This window comes from Pogoniulus pusillus, chromosome 2, assembly GCF_015220805.1.
Source record: "Pogoniulus pusillus isolate bPogPus1 chromosome 2, bPogPus1.pri, whole genome shotgun sequence".
Lineage (NCBI taxonomy): Eukaryota > Metazoa > Chordata > Aves > Piciformes > Lybiidae > Pogoniulus > Pogoniulus pusillus.
Window position 1 is genome coordinate 46205817 of NC_087265.1, and position 20347 is coordinate 46226163.

The 20347-nt window shown below is 36.4% G+C and overlaps 1 protein-coding gene across 4 annotated transcripts in view; it reads left to right on the forward strand.

Annotated features, from left to right (window-relative positions):
• The window catches only part of FIGN (fidgetin, microtubule severing factor), a 122409-nt gene that overhangs the window by 10102 nt on the left and 91960 nt on the right, over positions 1–20347 (forward strand). The window contains exon 1 of one of the 4 annotated variants that reach the window (XM_064164061.1): positions 15910–16179. The exons of the other annotated variants lie outside the window; for them this stretch is intronic. The gene's annotated coding sequence lies outside the window, so the exon portion shown is untranslated. Of the gene's footprint in view, positions 1–15909; positions 16180–20347 lie in introns of those variants that run through there. 4 annotated transcript variants of the gene reach the window in all.

A 20347-nucleotide genomic window follows, 5' to 3' on the forward strand; every position in this document is an offset into this window, starting at 1 on the left:
CATGGTATAGAGTAACTGACAAACACAGTAGTATTCATTTAGAGTAACAAATTTTACCACTAATTAAGGAAAGGTATTCTGTTGATTCTAACAATTCTAAGTTAACAATTCTGTTAATTGTAACAATTCTAAGTAATCACAAGCACCTTCTCCCTGCCTTCACGTCAGCTGTGTAGAGGTAGTAGAAATGGTTGCTTTAATTCATGATAGAAAAAGTCACATTTGGCTGAAGTTAGTGTTCCTTTCTGTTTCAGAGATACTACAACAGCTGCAGGCTGAGATAACATCATGAGTAGTATTGCACCGCAACAAGTGCAATTCAGGTTTTTACTTTTGGGTGCTCAGTTATCAGAGGCACCAAGTCCCTGCAATTAGTATTGGCTTTGGTTATGTAGGTGTGTAACGAATCTCAGAAGCCAGGTGCTGGATATTAGGAGGGTTTGCCCCACAAAATGGTAGACATTAGCTTTATTTATACTTCTTAAACGCTGCAATCTCCCTCTTGAGGTATTAATGCCGTATGGTAGAGTAAATAGGGCTTTTGATTTTTCTTGGCAGTAGTAAGAACGTATTGTAAATTAATCAGGTCAAAATCGTGTCTGTTACATAAAGGTATAACAAATGACTCATTTGTGATTTTTGGATGGAGGACACTTTAAAACTCTGTTACTACGTAAATGTTCCAGGTAGCAAAATGCAAAGTAGATGATGCTGTTCCAATTGCAAAATCTCCCTTAGTTACCTTCTCCCTCCTCCTGATCCTCTTCTCCCTCCCCCCTGCCCCCAGCTTTTTTATACAATTATGGGCATTGTGCTCCTTAATGGTGTGTAGTTACTGTAAAGATAGATGTCCTCAAATAATGAGTTTCTAATAATAATCAGAAGGAGTTAGATTAAACCAGTTTTGCATAGAAATCTTGCAGTGTGAAAAAGTACACCTAAAATCCTGTGATATATTTACGGGAGCTAAAGCTATTTACAGAGGAGTAACCCAATTTTGTATCTGTGCATGTGTGTGGGGAGCGGGGAGCAGAGGCATATGTTTGTATGTGCCTACATTTTTGTTCACCAGCTTTAAAGACTTCAGAAGAAGATGGTTGTTGTTTTTTTTTAATACAGATTTCTGTTTTGCCTTCTGATAACAGAATATGTTTTTAAGTCACAACAGACTAATTAGCTTCTGTGTTTACACTGGAAAGATTGCATTCCTTGTAGCCGTGCTCTTCTTTCTCTCTGTTTCTTCCTCCTACCCCCTGTATTTCTCTTTTTTTTTTTATTTCTTATGAAGTTTATTGTACTGCATTTCTTGCTTGCTTCTTTTTTTTTTTCCCCAAAAAAGTTCTAAAGGGGAATAAATGAAAGTGCTAAGTACAGTAACAGATAATTGTTACTTTAAAGAGTTGTCACTATCTTGGCTAGGAAAAATATTTTTCCTGACAGGTGCTGGATCATCAAGGCCTTACAATAAACAGAGCAAAATAGTTTAACTTATGGTTTAGAAATACATATGCCATTTAAATGGAAACAAACCCCCAAATCTCCCACGTATCTTTTGGGGTTTGGCGAACAAAAGCTTTCTTGTACTCTCCAAATTCCCCTGGGCCTCAATTTGCAATACCATTATTTAAGCCTGGCTGATATAAACCCATTGCAGAGAAATAGAAGCTCTACTTCCTGGCTTTTCAAAGACATTTCGTGCTCCCTTCTTTTTGCCTGCCCATAGGCCCTCTGCCCTGTTCCCAGCCTCTCAGGCTTACCCTGCCGCAGTGGAGTTCTTTTGTATTCGAAATGTACAAAACATAGAAATACTATACTTCCAAAACCCAGACAAGTGTTATTTTGTGTGGTTTTACTGACATCTCTACCAACACACGTATAATTCTATCTTCGGACTAGGATCAAGGCTATAATCACTTTAATATCTGTTGTGTCCTCTACCAGGTGACCTGCAGTCTTTCATTGTAAAGATAAGAGACTCTGATATAACAGGTTTGATCTTATAGAAAATGCTAACCATAAACTGAGGAGAAACTTATGCCCACTTAATATGCTTCTGGGGTGCCAGGCTTTCTGGGTATCTGGGGGCACAGTACTGTCATTGTCAGATGCTCAGCTGGAAGCTGTTCTTGAGCAAAACTGAGTTTGAGTGCAATCCCTAGCTGCCAACAGTAAACATGGGAATCACTCTAGCTTGATGCAGCATTGAGTACTACATCTGTATTTATTTTACTGCTGATAAAATGGCAGTCTATTTTGTTATTAGGAAGCTTGTCTTTTTCAAAGAGCAACTAAGGTGCAGATCTGAGCTTTTCAGTTAGTACCTGTTAGTGAGGAAAAGCTAAGAAATAGATGAGCTGAGTGTAGGCGGAAGAATGGTGAGTAATACATGCCTTGGCATGGCATCTGCCAGAAGCATTTTGTGGGGGCTTTTTTTGTATGTGTGTGTGTGTGGCTTGGGGTTTTTTTTTGTTTGTTTGTTTTTTTCTTTCTTCCCCCTGCTCTAGTTTTGAAAGGTATAAGGCATTCTGATAGGCACAGGGGGAAAAAAAAACAAAAGGAGGATAATACTTCCAAGCAAATCATTATAGCGTATCTCAATGGCTGCTCTCCACACTTAGATTTAATTAGGAGACAACTGCACTGGAAAACTGATCATTTTAGCCATAGTTAACGACTGGTTCTCTCTTACCACCAATCAGAACTGATTATATACTGTATTGTATAATGTAATTTCTACAAGAAAATTAAGTATGAATAGGCATGATAGTATTATGTAGTTGCAATAATGAGATTTTCATTAATGATGTTAATTTATCATTTAACTATCCTCTACCAGGCGAAAATAACTATTTTCCTTGTGATGTTTCCTTTTACTGCATATACCAAGCAGTACCAAACAGAGGCTGTGACTGGATAGCTATTAATATGTTCATTATATGGTAAAAAGGCCCTGAAATCTTGTATATCCATGTTTCTTAGAGAATAACTACTTTCAGAAGGGATTTCTTTTATATCATCATATAATTTACTGGTCTATGATTTCTGAAGTGTCATGGGTAATTCAGTGCCGGATTTCAGGCTAGCAAGTTTATTTCCTACTTAGCTGTAATAAGTCTTGCTGTCAGTAGGAAAATAAATAAGGATAACAATCATGCATGGTTTAAGGAAAAAAACCCACATATATTAATTTGCATTTGTGCTTTGCATTTGTGCACCAAATTCCACTTGGTCAGAGGCTTGTTGGGCTGAGCTATTAAGTGTTTTGTGGGCTGTATTTCAGCTAGTGTATGGCTGATTAGGTATATTAGAGCTGCCGATGCAAAATTTGACCCTAGTTTTACCCCGAGATGCTTTTGCCCTTAAAAAGATCTGCACTTTGAGTTCGCAGGTGGGTGATAAGAACATTTATTGTTGTCATTTGTAGGGTGTAGTTCCACGTTGCAGAAGGGTAACCGGAATCTTGGCTGACACTGAATAGATATGGTTGGGTTTTTTCCCCCCTATTTTGATTCCAGAGCCTAGCTGTGGGAATTAATACATCATCTTAAAATTTCAAATCTGCATTTTATGCACTGTGCCAGAGCACCTATGAGCTCATTAAGCAAAGACTTTTTCAATTATATCTTCTGTTTATGCATGTATTTACACTTGACAGGAATCCTTTAGAGGTTTGGTTTGCTGTGTTAGTACTTGCAGTGTCTTGGAGTGCATAATATATTCTTAAAGAATTAAAAAGAGTAAGCATTGCTTAGAGATCCCATTCTGGTAGCTTCCTCTATGTTAGCAGCTGCTGCAAAGTTCCTTGGCCAGACATCCAGCCTCTAGAGGGCATGCCAATAACCTCCTCTGCCAGACCCTCGCAGTCATCTACACAAAGTTCTAACGCTGGCATCTACAGAGACAATCCCATTTGTGTGGCATAATAAAATCTCTGTCTGTATTCCTTGTTGTATTAACCCTTTACACTTGTTGTTCCTGAAGTTTTGCTACATTAAGTGATTTGTTTTCCTTTAGAAAAAAAAAAATAAATAACCACTTATTTATTTATTTAATCTGAGGGAAGATGTTTGTGTTTGTTAGGCTGTTTACCATTTTCCCTTTGCTCTGGCTGTACACTGCTCTTTGCGGCAGTAAAGATTACAAAAGCCAGTGTAGAGTATTTGAGACTTGTAAAATTGGGTACTAAAATTTATTATGTACTAAAATGCAGATAATAAATAATTCAGGTGGGATTAAACCCAGTTAAGCACACTCCAGTCACCTAGGTTCAATTGCTCAAGCCTTTCCTCTTCCAAAATGCCATATGACAGGTTTTTGTTCTCTTATGGACTATCGTTACTAAAGTTGGTATTTATGTGAAGTCATCCTTGTTTTCCAGTTCAGATGTTTTGACTGTGGTTCTCTAACCCAATATGTCACCATTAGAAATCAGAAGATCTCCAACAATTCTAATGAATCTAATAGTTTGCTTCAAATTTATCTTCAGTCCACTGATGTAGAACAAAAGAGCAAGTATTCTCAGATTCATAGGGTAAATCCTAATCCATAGTTTACTTTTGGACTAAGAACCTGAGTATATTTAAATAAATATATATTATCATAGAATTCTATGAATATCATAATATATATTATATTAAAAATATTTCAGTCATAGAATTCTATGATTCTATGATAATTATTTATATTTAAATATATATATTGTCATAGAATTCTATGATTCTATGATAATACATATATTATAGAATTCTATGATTCTGTGATAATATATATATTATCTTTATATATATAACAGAATTCTATGATAATATATAATATTTATATATATATATATTATAGAATTCTATGATAATATATATTTGAATATATATTGTAATAAGAACTGTACAAGCTATTCACATTCTGGCGTATGTTCAACTCTGGCTAACACTACTTGGCAATCAAATTAATGCACTTAAGTTCAATATGATTATATGAGTATATATTATATTTATATATATTTTTTATCATAGAATTCTATGATAATATATGATATTTAACTATATATATTGTAAAATTCTATGATTCTATGAGTATATATATTTAACTATATATATTATAGAATCCTATGCTTCTATGAGTATATATTATATTTATATTTTTATCATAGAATGTTATGATTCTATGAAAATATATATAATATTTAAAATATATGTTATAGAATTCTATGATTCTATGATTAATATATATAGTTAAATATTATATATTTAGAATCGTATGATTCTATGAGTATATATATTTAAATATATATTATAGAATCCTATGATTCTATGAGTATATATTATATTTATATGTATCATAGAATTCTATGAAAAAATATATAGTATTTAAAATATATATTATAGAATTCTATGATAATATATATTTAAATATATTTTAGAATCCTATGATTCTATATTATATTTTTATATATATTATCATAGAATCCTATGATTCTATGATAATATATATTTTATTTACATATATAATCATCATAGAATTCTGTGATTCTATGGTAATATATATTTAAATATATACTATAGAATCCTATGATTCTATATAATATGTTTACATATATATTTTTATCATAGAATTCTGTGATTCTAGAATAATGTATATAATATTTGAAATACATATTACAGAATTCTATGATAATATAGATGATATTTAAATATATGCTATTACAGGATTCTGTGATGCTATGATAAAATATAAATTTCATATTTAAATATATATATTTTATAGTAGAATTCTATTATTCTATGATAACATATATATTTTATATTCATATGTATTTAAACATTCTCAATTTCTTAGCCCCAAAATAAACTATGGATTAGGATATATACAAATATACTTAAATATTAATTTCAGTATATTTTGTCCCTCAGAGTGATGTTAACCAAACATACAACTTTTCCCAATAGGTGTACTGGTTTTACTTGGAAACTTTCTACTTGAGCATTCTGAAATAGAATTGAACATATAACTTGAGCATTTTGAAATAGAATTGAGCATATAACTTGAGCATTTTGAAATAGAATTTTGCCAATTAGAACTGAAATGTAGTTGAAACACGTAGAATTGAAACATGTAGGTTTTAAAAGCAGGAAAAGTATCTCCTGCCTATGACTTTGTTCAATCCTTATTGTAGTTGAACCAATATGCCTATTACTGTAGGCAAACTTTGCTTTTTAATTGCATAAACACACAATTACTGTTGAGCCATGAAGTTTAACTACATTGCTGAGGTTCTATATTCTGTACAATGTAGGAAAAAACAGAAGAAATCAGTAAAAGTTAAAGAGATTGGCTTTGGTTACTTTGGAGGTTCCTGGTCTAGAATAATAAGATCTATGCTCAATTCCCATTTAGCTTTGCAATCTTTTCCTTAAAAGTAATTAAAAACCTGCTTGGTATGTGAAGTGTATGGTAGCTACTTCACACATGATACTCAACCAGATCTAGTTGAGGGAGTTGGAGAGTAACCTATGAACAGTTTGGAAGATTTATTTTGTGTGTTTCTAGATTGCTGCTACCCCACATGCAAAGTTTTCTGTTGTCTCGTAATGTCAGTGCTTATGGAGATTCAGGGTGGCTGCTACCCCACATGCAAAGTTTTCTGTTGTCTCATAATGTCAGTGTTTATGGAGATTCAGGGTGGCTGCTACCCCACATGCAAAGTTTTCTGTTGTCTCATAATGTCAATGTTTATGGAGATTCAAGGTTGCTGCTACCCCACATGCAAAGTTTTCTGTTGTCTCAAAACGTCAATGTTTATGGAGATTCAAGGTTGCTGCTACCCCACATGCAAAGTTTTCTGTTGTCTCATAATGTCAATGTTTATGGAGATTCAAGGTTGCTGCTACCCCACATGCAAAGTTTTCTGTTGTCTCATAATGTCAGTGTTTATGGAGATTCAGGGTGGCTGCTACCCCACATGCAAAGTTTTCTGTTGTCTCATAATGTCAATGTTTATGGAGATTCAAGGTTGCTGCTACCCCACATGCAAAGTTTTCTGTTGTCTCAAAATGTCAGTGTTTATGGAGATTCAAGGGGAAACGTTTCCAAGACAGAGCACAACCTGGGAAAGTGCTAGGCTGTACTTTTTATGTCTTGATTACCTGTGGCCAATGGATGCTTAACTTACTGGAGAAATAGTGGTGAAATTGTTTTGCAAGTCATAGAGTCAACTTTTTCTCAGGGACTGAGACAGTCATTAGTAGGTCTTTTTGGTCTTGGTGTACACAAGAGGTTGCAGACTTGTTCCTTTGTTCAGTGTCGTGTGTTGGAGCTGTGCAGTGAACAGCTCAACGTACAGAAACCTCAATCAAAATGGGTGTGTAATACCTGGAGGGCTTCAGGGTTAACCCTTTTGCAAACTTAATCTCTGCAGAGTTAAGAGTACTCAGAATAAGCTTTAGCTGCCATGGAAAAGAGTTAGAAATGAGGTATCTGGTCAATCTTAACCAAGTTTTTTTGATGACAAAGTTGTTTGCAGTCAGAGATGGTCTCCACTGCTCTGCTTGGGAGAAAGTAATCTTTTATTCCTAACTGTCACTAAAGGATTGATATCATCCATGCATGTCCCTTATCATAGTCCTCCAAAGCACAATAGCCTGGGCCTTTCTCTTCTACCCTGTCAAGGAGGTGGCCTTGACAGCTTGTTCTGAAAGCCAGAAAAACTGGGGTATGCTGAAGTGAGTGGAGGGAAGCAAGTCCTAGACTCAGACACATCTCTGTGAAGGACACAATGCCAGTGGACCCTCCTGGGTGCTGGTGGGGTGCCCACAGCAGAGCCTCTATCCACATGACCTGTGGCATTGTGGTGGAGGCAGAGCTACCTAACTTGAATAAACCAAAATAGCAGGGACAAGTGAATATGCTGTGAAAACATTGATACAGTTCTGGGATGTAATTTGATTTTTTTTTTTTTTTTTTTTTTTTTTTTTTTTTTAGCATTTGTATGGGGAAAATAATTTCAAAGCCATTTTAGCTGGGGAGTATTGAAGCACTGAGCAAGCTGAATCAAAGCTGAATGGTTGTTCCCTGGTTTTTTTGATGGTGGAGAGTAGGTATTGTGTCTTTGGCCTGAACTTGTGAAAATGTGAATTATGTCCCCGTGGTGGAACATTTTACCTCTTAAATACTGGAGAGGGGAGGAAAATAGCAAAGGATTTTTAAGTTTTCCCTTCTAAATAAATGAAGGCAAGAGTAAAGCCTTCTAAATAAATGAAAGCAAGAGTAAAGCAAGAGTGAATTCAGGCTCTAAATTTATACCATTTTTAATAGGAACAATAAGTTATAAATCATCTAAACAATTACCTGAACACAGGAGGAGTAGAGCCCAGCCTGGGCTTTAGGCCCAGATGTTTCTGGACTACCATAATGGCTCAGCTCAGATATTTACAGCTTAATTTTTGTTCATGTGCACTTGTCCATAAATGGTTCCTTTTCCATTTCCAGTTCAACAACTGAACCACTTAGAGTGGAGAGTGATTTAAACTTGAATGTTGGTAAAATATGAATAGAGACAATTTACCTTTGGGAAATTTAAGGTCCATTTTCAATATTTAAAACGTAAGGTAACTCTTGAACAGAGGCTGATTGATCAGTAAGTTCCCTCTTTTAACTGTTTATTTTTTGAGCCTATATAAGAGGAGCCATATAAAATCTGATTTATATGTATTTTTTTTTTAACCTCTCTTAGCTTTACTGGAGTTCAGATCAGAGATTTTGTTTTAGTTTTTCTCCTTTTAATGCTGTGACATCTAGCACTACTTGCACTGCAAGCCAGTGTGTCTAATCTTGCTCTTCCCATTGCTGTCCTCCTCACTGCTCCTCCCAGCCAACTCCATTGCTTGAAACTAAAGAAATTGAAAATAATAATTGGTAACCCTCTGCTGTGTTGAAATTCCACGTACAGCAGTTAACTCCACTTCTACAAAACAACTTCAGTCTAGTGAATTACAAGGCAGTTCTTGGTGGCTGCAGATAGCAACAAGCAGTTCCAAGTTCCTCTAGACAAAGCAGTTCACGTAGGGAACGTTGGGCAGAGTCATTTAGCGGCGTTGGTGTGGCCAAGGGGCTAATTTCACCATCAAACAGGTTGGTGTAAAAGGTTTGAAACTAGACTCTAACCACATCCAAACTGAAAAGGGGCCAGTCCATAAAACTGTGCAGATCATCCATCTTGCAAACCTGCACCCTTTAGTTTGGTTTTCTGTTCCTGCAACTAACAGTGTAACGCGATGCACGCTGTGTTCAGCTTTCCGTCACTTTCACGTGACTTCTGGAGTACCCAGTGAAAATGGCAACCAAAAATAAGATTACATAGGTGGTCAAAATACACTGAAGAACAATCATTGTTCACAGAGTTTCTACTGAAGCAACTCTTTTACTGAAGCAGAACTGTAGCACAAAGTGTTTTGAATAGCGATGGACCACCAAACAGCAAAGAGTCAAACAGTGACAGACTAGGATGTCATATTAAAATAAACACCATTATCATCTATGCTTTTAACTCAATTCCAATTTTTTTGAGCTTAGGTTTTGATGGTGCATAAAGAAAGTTGCTTAAAATGGCCAGTATATTGAGTTCAAAGGACCCATACAGTTCATAAATTCTCCTATGTCTACTGGATTTTTCATCAGGGAGACTTCCAATAAAAATGATCTATTTTAGAAATAATATTGTTTAGTAGGTTGAAATGTAGTGTAATAAAATTAGACCTTCAGTCTTCTAAAGTTACTACTTAGATGGCACCCTTGGGATGGTAAAATGGCTATATAAGCAGATGAATCAGACAGTTTCACTGATGGATACATTTGTCAGTCTCTGTTACAGATATAATATATTCTTATATCTGTAATCCTGACACTGTTACATCCAAATGAAATCAACATGAGGTTGTCATCTTTAAGCAAATATGTTAAGTGTTGTCTTTTGTGCTTTGGATTTGAAAGAAAGGGGCCCAAGGGAGCCAGCATCATGCAAATGGAACAAATCCCATTTCTTCTGAGCTGTGCTGTTTCCCCCTTCATGGCAGCTGGCTGTGTTATCTTTGTGTGTTTCTCTGAGTGCTGACAATTCTTTCAGTGATCTAAGTTAGGGCACATTAGAAAGTGGAAGCAGCTGTCTGTCGTTATACTGAGAGACGTGTTTGCTCTACTGCAAAGATGAAGGACCATGAATCCTTGACACACTCTCTCCCCCCTCCCCCTTTACTTTCCAACATGATCAACATTCAGACGCACAGATTGTCTGCTTGGACAGTTTTTTGTTCTGACTGACAGCATCTGGCATAGACAAATTTAAAAATACATAGCATGCCATGCTTAGAATTGGAACATCCCTTCTTTATTAATCTTCTCATTTAAACCATTCATTTACATTTCAAGAAAGGTTACAGCTTGATATGGTTGAAACATTTATTTTAAATGAATAACCTCGTAATGAAATACCTTGAATGAGCACCAAACAGTCAGTGTTCATTAAAAATTACACCTGATTACTATGGCCTTGAAAATGTTGTGGAGACATATAAGATTTCTCCCATTGTCTCAATCCATAGAGGGTGGGGGGGGGGGGGGGGGGGGAAGGTTTAGCATGTGTGAGTGTGTGTAAATTTAAATGATTTTTTTTTACCACAAGGCTAAGTGAGAATGGGGTTTTCACTTGCAAGCCCCTGTCATTTGCTAGAGTACCACATTATAAAGCAGCAGCCTTTAAAATGCTATTTGTCTAATTAAATCTGGGTTTGCTGGAACAATACATTTGGGTGGAAATGTCTACATGGCGTTTTGTTTTGTTTCATTCTGCTAAGGCATTTTTATTTGAGAGCCAAGATGCTCTATCATTTTGAGGGAATCCAAAATCATATATATATATATATATATATATGTTGGGTTGTTTATTTTTTTTCTGAGAGGTATTCACATGTTTGTGTACAATACTTTACTAGTAAAATAAGACTGAAATGGTGGACCACCCACCAAAATGTTTATGCACACGCACATATGCACACATACATTCTGTGCACTCTCATCTTCGTGGTTCAGGTTAGCAATGCAGACATGCTTGTCTAGCATTTATGTAAAAATAATATGAAAATTGGCTCTACCAGTCAGAATATGGACATTGACTCCAGGAAGGGAGGAAGAAAAACCTCTTCTTCTACTAGGCATTTATATCACTGTGGATTGCAGCTTAAACTACTCGCAGCACAGAGGGGGAAAAAAAAAAGAAAATCCCCCAGAAAGGGGAGGGAGAAGGGGGGGGGGGGAACCCCCAGTATTGTAATAAAATAGAGGACTGTTCAAGTGCTTGGCAGTAAATATGTAAAACAAGTATCCTGGCTTATTTGGAGAGGAAAGAGATGCTGTAGCAGACAGGCTCAATTAACGATTGTAAGCAGGAGAGGACTTGTGTTCCTTCGGTAAATGTAGGAGAGGTCATTTGCTTTAGGATACATTCTGACAAATTTCAGCTATAGACATAAAGCCTGGAATAAATATGACAAAAGATTTTCAAATGCATATCAAGCATTTGATATTTGCAGTGAACATTTACATTTTTTTTCTTTAACAGTGAATAGATTTTTTTTGGGGGGGTTAATATTTTCTGAATAACATATTTTTAATTGACTTAAAACAGGCATTTGGGACTAACAGGAATTTTAATACAGGCTTGAAATACCATTTATGCTTGCTTAAAAATTCTCTTAGTGATGATTCATCTGTATTTTTCTGGAGGAAGCACTAAGATAAGTTTTCAGCACAGGTTTTGCTATGCTAGTTGTGTATAATCATAAAAGGGAAATAATTTTTTATTATAAATGAATTAACATCCCCCCCCCCCCCACATGTTCCATTTATGTAATAAACTTCTATTTTGATATTTATTTTTTTTTTAATGACTAGTTATAAAGGCTTGTACAGATATGCATCTGTAAGCAAACTGGGAATAGGTTAGAGAACACAATTCCCTAGGGTAAAAAGCAAGGTTTAGCAGTAATGCTTTTAATCTGGACTTGTAGAGGATTCGGGAGCATCCATAGATCTGCTTCAGTAATTACCATACCCCAAGTGGCACTAGAAGAGACATTTGCCTAAAAACTTGATGTCTTCATTACACTGTTTACATTTTAATTAGAAACATGAAAATTAGTGATTCATATGGACAACTGTAGTTTAAGGGGGTTTGCTCACCATTCAATAAATCATAGGGGGGGGGGGGAAACAGGAAGGGGGGAGGAATATAAAGAAAGACAACCTCACAACTTGTATCTGCAAGCAACACTTCTTAAACCTTATAGTTGTCATAAATAGTTGGCTAGGAATCATTCATGGAAATGGTGTGTTGGTATTAGAAGCTGTTTAAAATGTGGTTTTTATTTTAGCAGAGATAAGATTTCCATGTACATTAAGGAATGTGGCTTTAAAGATAAAACTACTTGCATGCAGCGCTGCATATATGTGAATAATGTGTGTATAGGATATACATATATAGCCTCTGTGTCTACCTAGATAGAAAATTGTAGCTGTGTTAAGGAGAAGAATTGGTGTAGGAGTATTTTGGCCATGCTGAGCATTACATGTAGCTGCAGAGAAGCCAGTTTAGCCTGTTTCAGTACGTCCCCGTAAATACATGTTAACATTTGTACAGCTACACACAGAGATGTACACATACAAACACATATGTGCATGCACATAGAAACAAGTAAGGATATAGTGATAATTTACCCCCCAGTTTTGCATGTACCTGTCAGCACCAGTGGCCTAAAAGCACTCCGTGCAGGAGTGATGGGGAGAAGCAGCGGTGCTTGTCAGTGTCCCTGCCTGAGTCAGCATCATGTCCAGCGCCTGCATGGACGACAGCCACTCATCCAGCCCTGCCTTCCCCGGGGGCCCTCGGCCTCATCCGCACCGAGGAGAATGACCCCTCTGTCTGGCATGCTCAAGATCCCGAGTCGCACCGCATCGGTGTGTGAGTTCAAATCCCTACTCCTAAAGGCAGAGCTGGGATTCCAGCTAATGACTCAGAGATACAGAGGGTCAATGCACTGGTGATCTGGAGTACTGAGCCATCGCGCCAGTTTAGTTGTACTTTTTCCCCCCCCCTCCCTTCATAACTCGCTGTCTTACCCTCCACATTTCCACCCCCATTCCCTTATGATGAAAGTGATGATATGCAAAATCGCTTTTCTTCTTCTAAGGGCGTTTTATGGGCTGTATTCCTTTAAATTTCAGCTTGATCTGCTCAATTTAAATATATATATATATATAAAAATATTTCTTTTTTCCCTTGGGGAGAGGCATGGGGGAATTGTTTTCTACACTGTTAGCTTCACATTAGGCTGGTTGCGTAGAGGGTGTTATGAGCCTTATGCAAATAATATGTGGACAACCAAATTCTTTGAATGGGAGAGTGAGCCTCGGTATCAATATATAACAAAAAGATGTCGGTCTAATATTAACATCTTTGTCTTGAACCAAAAATAAAGACATTTCAGCCTCCCTGGATTTTTCTGTTAGTTCTCATTTTATTTTCTTTTTTCTGGAATCCTTAAGGCTCTCTTTTTGCATCCCCTTCTTTTTTGCATCCCCTTCTTTTTTTTGCATCCCCTTCTTTTTTTTGCATTCCCTTCTTTTTTTTGCATTCCCTTCTTTTTTTTGCATTCCCTTCTTTTTTTGCATCCCCTTCTTTTTTTGCATCCCCTTCTTTTTTTGCATCCCCTTCTTTTTTTGCATCCCCTTCTTTTTTTGCATTCCCTTCTTTTTTGCATTCCCTTCTTTTTTGCATTCCCTTCTTTTTTGCATTCCCTTCTTTTTTGCATTCCCTTCTTTTTTGCATTCCCTTCTTTTTTGCATTCCCTTCTTTTTTGCATTCCCTTCTTTTTTGCATTCCCTTCTTTTTTGCATTCCCTTCTTTTTTGCATTCCCTTCTTTTTTGCATTCCCTTCTTTTTTGCATTCCCTTCTTTTTTGCATTCCCTTCTTTTTTGCATTCCCTTCTTTTTTGCATTCCCTTCTTTTTTTGCACTCCCTTCTTTTTTGCATTCCCTTCTTTTTTGCATTCCCTTCTTTTTTGCATTCCCTTCTTTTTTGCATTCCCTTCTTTTTTGCATTCCCTTCTTTTTTGCATTCCCTTCTTTTTTGCATTCCCTTCTTTTTTGCATTCCCTTCTTTTTTTGCATTCCCTTCTTTTTTTGCATTCCCTTCTTTTTTTGCATTCCCTTCTTTTTTTGCATTCCCTTCTTTTTTTGCATTCCCTTCTTTTTTTGCATTCCCTTCTTTTTTGCATTCCCTTCTTTTTTGCATTCCCTTCTTTTTTGCATTCCCTTCTTTTTTGCATTCCCTTCTTTTTTTGCATTCCCTTCTTTTTTTTGCATTCCCTTCTTTTTTTGCATTCCCTTCATTTTTTGCACTCCCTTCTTTTTTGCACTCCCTTCTTTTTTGCACTCCCTCTTTTTTGCACTCCCTCTTTTTTTGCACTCCCTCTTTTTTTGCACTCCCTCTTTTTTTGCACTCCCTTCTTTTTTTGCACTCCCTTCTTTTTTTGCACTCCCTTCTTTTTTTGCACTCCCTTCTTTTTTTGCACTCCCTTCTTTTTTTTGCACTCCCTTCTTTTTTTGCACTCCCTTCTTTTTTTGCACTCCCTCTTTTTTTGCACTCCCTTCTTTTTTTGCACTCCCTTCTTTTTTTGCACTCCCTTCTTTTTTTGCACTCCCTTCTTTTTTTGCACTCCCTTCTTTTTTTGCACTCCCTTCTTTTTTTGCACTCCCTTCTTTTTTTGCACTCCCTTCTTTTTTTGCACTCCCTTCTTTTTTTGCACTCCCTTCTTTTTTTGCACTCCCTTCTTTTTTTGCACTCCCTTCTTTTTTTGCACTCCCTTCTTTTTTTGCACTCCCTTCTTTTTTTGCACTCCCTTCTTTTTTTGCACTCCCTTCTTTTTTTGCACTCCCTTCTTTTTTTGCACTCCCTTCTTTTTTTGCACTCCCTTCTTTTTTTGCACTCCCTTCTTTTTTTGCACTCCCTTCTTTTTTTGCACTCCCTTCTTTTTTTGCACTCCCTTCTTCTTTTTTACATATATATTCTGAATTTATGTGTATTTTTATAATTCCTCCTGTGTAGCTCATATATATATAATTTTTTTTTGACAGTACATGATATACATTAGAATATGTTACTTGACTTGCTTCTTTTCTAAAGGGGTTTCACATATGCCAATATGAATTGTATTTTGGTTCTTTCCTTATTCAAGTGGCATTTCTGAGCTAGAGAATCAGTAAACCCAAGTACATCTTCTGGCTGTTTTAATGTTTTATGTAACCATTTCAGGTGCCCAAAATAGACAATAGTGTCTATTTTGCAATTGGTTTAGTGTTAAAATAGTGCTTCAGTTTATATGAAACACCTTTGTTTCATCTGAATCTCTTTCTTTAAGTTGTTACCCAAAGTTATTAGCATTGTCTCTAATTCCTGGTAATTTGGCAGCACTGCAGTGAAGTAACTTGAGCGCACACTTGGTAATGTGATTGTCTTAGTGACACTATTTTTTGGGTGGTTTCTGTTTTGGTTTGGGGTTTTTTTTTGAGGGGGAGGAGTTGTTTGATTTGGTTTGGTTTGTTGTTGGTTTGGGTTTTTTTTGAAGGTAGGGTATTTTTATTTGTTTGTTTATTTAAATCAGTCCTTTTCAGGGTTAGGTGTGTTATAAATGCAACTAAACAAGAACTGTCTACATCTGCAAAGACATAAACATGCTGCTTGCTTGGTCCGTACTGCAGCATTCTAATAGTTTTCTGCTATCTGTTAAATTCAGTGTGCGTTTCGCATTGTGGCACGAAACAGTTGTGCTGTGAGGAAAGCTGGCTGCCTGCCAGCCATCGACTATGAAATCCTGGGTACCTGAGAGCTTATCAGTTCTTTTGCTTTGTAAAAGAAAAAGTGATGAAAATGTTGGTAAACTGCCATGAAGGTTTAAGGCTGCTGGAATAAGGAGCCGTGTAATCAGATTGGAAAATGGAGCTTGAGATTCTCTGCATGGGAAGCCGTCGCCTGTGGACCTGCCGAGATGCTGTGCAAGTGCCCGAGCTGACCACTTTGTTAGCAAATCAGCTTGTTTGCTGCAGCAGCAGGGTGGAATAGGCTAGTCCTTGTGATGGTATGTAACACAAGTAATATCTCTTGCTTTGCACAATGTAATCAGCTTGCAATTAGCTCACTCTACATTAACCTTCTTGATATTTCTCCCTTTTGTAAGACTGTGCACTTTAAACAATTAGCTATAGAAAGTAACCCTTCAAGCAAATCAAAGCAATCCTTTAATTTTATCACCCTGCTGAAAAAAAAAAAAAAAAAAAAAGAAGTATCAGGTGGTCAACTGGTCTTCATCAGCTGCTGGAAATTCTCAGGCTCACTGTAGCGTGGAGAGGTTCTTTAACCCATTCACATTTAGAAAAATGTCAGGATTTTATATTTCTCACATAATATAATGCTGCATCATGAAGCTGCAATTGGAAATGTTTTAATGAAAAGCCTTGGGAGGGCCCTTCCCTGTGCAGACAGCTTTTACACTTCTGTTTGTTTAGGCATTTCCATATACTACCTCTCAGAAAGCTTTGATGACACAGCCACTTGTACTGATAATTCCACTGCTTCACCTCCAGTGAACTTGATTCACTAAGGTTGGAGAGAACAAGGCTATCGTTGCTGATCTTGTGCGTTGCTTTTTAATCCTCTGGAATAAAAGCCAGATAACAGGAAAATTTGTGTGGCAGGCAAACTTCCTTCTAGGTAGGAGAGTGAAAGTTTTAATGGCCTTTGTGGAAATGTGGAAGCTTGAAGTTTACCTCAGGAAAAGAAAACAATTCAGATTAAGAGTATAGAGCGTGATCTGCCTCGCTGCTGTTTGAATGGCTTACCCACCCAAAGTTCCTTTGTCTGTTTGATAGTTTGGGGGGTTTATTAAAAGGTTTGAATTTTTCAGAGTACTCCTGTAAAAAGTGACTATTTGTACCCCAGGAATACACTATAATAGCAACATGCCTGGCACCTCACATTAAAAGTTTACTTTGATTTAAATAATGCCTTGCTGATTTCTAAACTGAAATCACTCAGCTGTTATGCTCATATGGCTGAGTGCAGTGAAATTAGTGATGAAAATATTTACAAATCACAATGCTGTGCATGAGCCTGATCCCATTCATGACATGAAAATAAGTGTTGCGGGTCGTTTAAGGCTGTAATGAACAAAGCCACCTCAAATTCCCGTCTAGCTATTTTGTGTAGAAGCTGTTGGAAATGGTCAGCAGCTGTTTTATCACCACCCACCAAAGGGGGAAAAAAAAGTCATTTTGGTCATTTCATTGAATTCCAGTAGATCAGAGCAATAAACTGAATTTATAATATGGGATCTGCTTTTACCAATGATATCTGTGCAAGCAGTATTGACTGGCTCTGCGTTCAAGTCATCTTTTATCTCTCTTTGTAGACCGTGAGCATGTTTTGGGAAAACAAACCCAGATTCTCCTAATCCTACTGCATTTATTATAGTTCAACATTAGGTTTAGTTATAATATATATATAAATTCTAGAATCTCTGTGCACATCTGTTTTCTGTGTGCCCAATTAAAAAAGGGGCAAAAAAAAAAATTAATAAAAATAACCTGCATACATCTTATGCTGCAAAGATCTACTTTATATTCTTTTAGAGGACAAACTCCATTAGATATGCACTTACTGTACATTGGATTGTAAATCTTACAATTTAATGGTAATTCAGTGAGCAGTTATTGCTTCTGTGGCCTTTTTTCTCTCTTTTTTGTCCCATCTCACTTGTGAAATAGGGTTACCCTTTACAAGTGTCACATCCATAGATTCATCTTTTGTACTCTATAGTTGTTCCTAGTGCATCATTCTAAGTGAAAAGAAAAATAGGAAGCCAAAGCTACAGGAGGAGCATTGGGGGAGGGGATCTATACATAGAAATACAGCATATAGCAGCAGAAAGACCAAGGCAGTTTAGCATCAATCTAACAGATTAAAATTTTGCTGTAAAGGTACATTTTCTTCAACCTCATTCTCATTCATTTTTCCATACCACTGTAGCTGGCGTTTGAATTCCCAGGAAGCAGAAATGGTGTCTTAATGATATGAGCCTTTTTGCCTTGCTTACACTGTTAATACTCTTATCCCTTTTCTGATATGAAATACTTTTTGTAGAAACAATATACACATTTGTAAAGAAATTATAAAAGGATTCTCCTTTTGAAGATAATGAGTTCTCTTCAGGAACTGCAGGTTACGTGGAACACAAATGAGCTCTAAGTGGAGGGATTTAAAGTCCTGCTACAGCATTTAATTTCTTGAGGAAAGGAGTTCAGTTCAAGGTTAGCCTGTTATTGTGGCTCTGGCAACTACTTCCCTCATTCCTGTTCTTCTGCCAGCAGTACCGCACAAAAGGCAGTCATTTTTATTTAATACATGGGGAGGTATTAATCACTGCAGTGTTTTCTCACCAAAATTTGTCTTCTCAAATTCACTGTTTCACCACTCATGACAATAATAGGTGTTTAATTACTCAGTAAGAGCAGTTTATAGATTCCATTTTTCCTGTTTGCTGGACAAACGGTATTGATTTTGTACTTTGATGCAACATGAAACTGTATTAAGCACAATTGGAATTCTAAGGCTGGCAATGTGTATCAGTTATGGTAACCGAGCTCCTTTCTAAAGAATCTGCATCTTCCAGATTTTCACTGCATTTAAATTCCCAGGAGAACAACAACAACAAAAAAAAAAAAAAAAAAGCATCCTTAAAGATTTTTCTTTATTACATGAATTCTCAGGTTTTTTCCCCCCTTGTTTTTCATTCTGCTGCAAATTTTCTGTATTCAACACAAATAGTTTAACCTTCCCCCCCCCCCAGATAATAATCCTTTTACACCGGTAGTAATTTGTGCATCTTCCAACCTCCTCAACAATTTTCCCATTGTCTCATCCTACCTTCATGCCATATTTACAAGAATTGGTGTGTGCAAAATAAAAAAAATATGTTGTACCTCAAGCTTGAGTTTGGGCAATAAAAATTTATGAGACTAGGGAAGGCAGCAGAGTACTTTTTTCATATTACCTAGAGCTTTCTTCAACGAATAACTATGAAGTCACATATGAGTTTTTCTTTTTCTCTCTTTTAATAATTTTTTAGTGGTGGTTATTATTTTACTGTTGTTCATGGCATGTTATTGGGATATCAGTAGCTTCATAAGCTTAAGCCCTTTCTCCAGGTATGATTTTTTTAGCTGATTTCTAAAAGTTACACTGCCAAAATCATTGTTTAACGCTTCCTTTGTGGGTCCGTATCAGTTTTTAATTCCAATCCTTTTCTGCCACTGGTGCTTTGGCAACATTTTCCATTTGGAAATGTTTAATATTTTCTCATTTCGTATTTTGTTTCCAAATAGTCAGAATTAGACAGAATGAATCTAAGCATGCTCCAATATATCTTAAGGAAGGAAAGAAGAACGATTCCCGTCAATGTGCATTCCACTGTACAAACTTAAGTAACCAAAGCTTCATGATATCTTGCTGTTTGTTGGATTCAAGCTTCTAGGTGAATAAATTAGATCAAATCCTTAGTGTGCCATTCTTAATTGCTCTTCTTATTAATTTTATTAGTAAGAATTTTATTAATTTTATTAATAAGGAGAGCAATTAAGCAATTAATTTTATTAATTCTTACTAATTTTAAAGAAGACTGCAATGGAGATTGCATTCTTCATTATTTAGCTGAATTGGTTTGGTTGTTTTTTGAAAACATAGACATAGTTTATGAAAATTGTGCCTCAATTGAACAGTATTTTCAAAGAAAACATGTCACAGAGAGATGTGTTAATTTTTTTCCTGAGCCCAAATGCTTTCAAAGTGCAACTGAAAAATGCAAGTGCTTGGAATATGCTTAGAACTGCGTATGTGGAATCATAGAATCATCTAATTAACCAGGTTGGAAGAGACCTCCAAGATCATTCAGTCCAACCTAGCACCCAGCCCTAAAGACTATGCTAGACTTATAGCCCATCCAGCACTTCAGAAACAAAGGTGGGCTAATTTATCACTACCATGAAGTCAGATTCACTCTTATGAGTACCAACAAAGGACACTTCACCAGGTACTATTTGCTTTGCCACATACGTAGTCATAGAATCACAGAATCAGCCAGGTTGGAAGAGACCTCCAAGATCATCCAGTCCAACCTAGCACCCAGCCCTATCCAGTCAGCTAGACCATGGCACTAAGTGCCTCATCCAGTCATTTCTTGAACACCTTGTAGG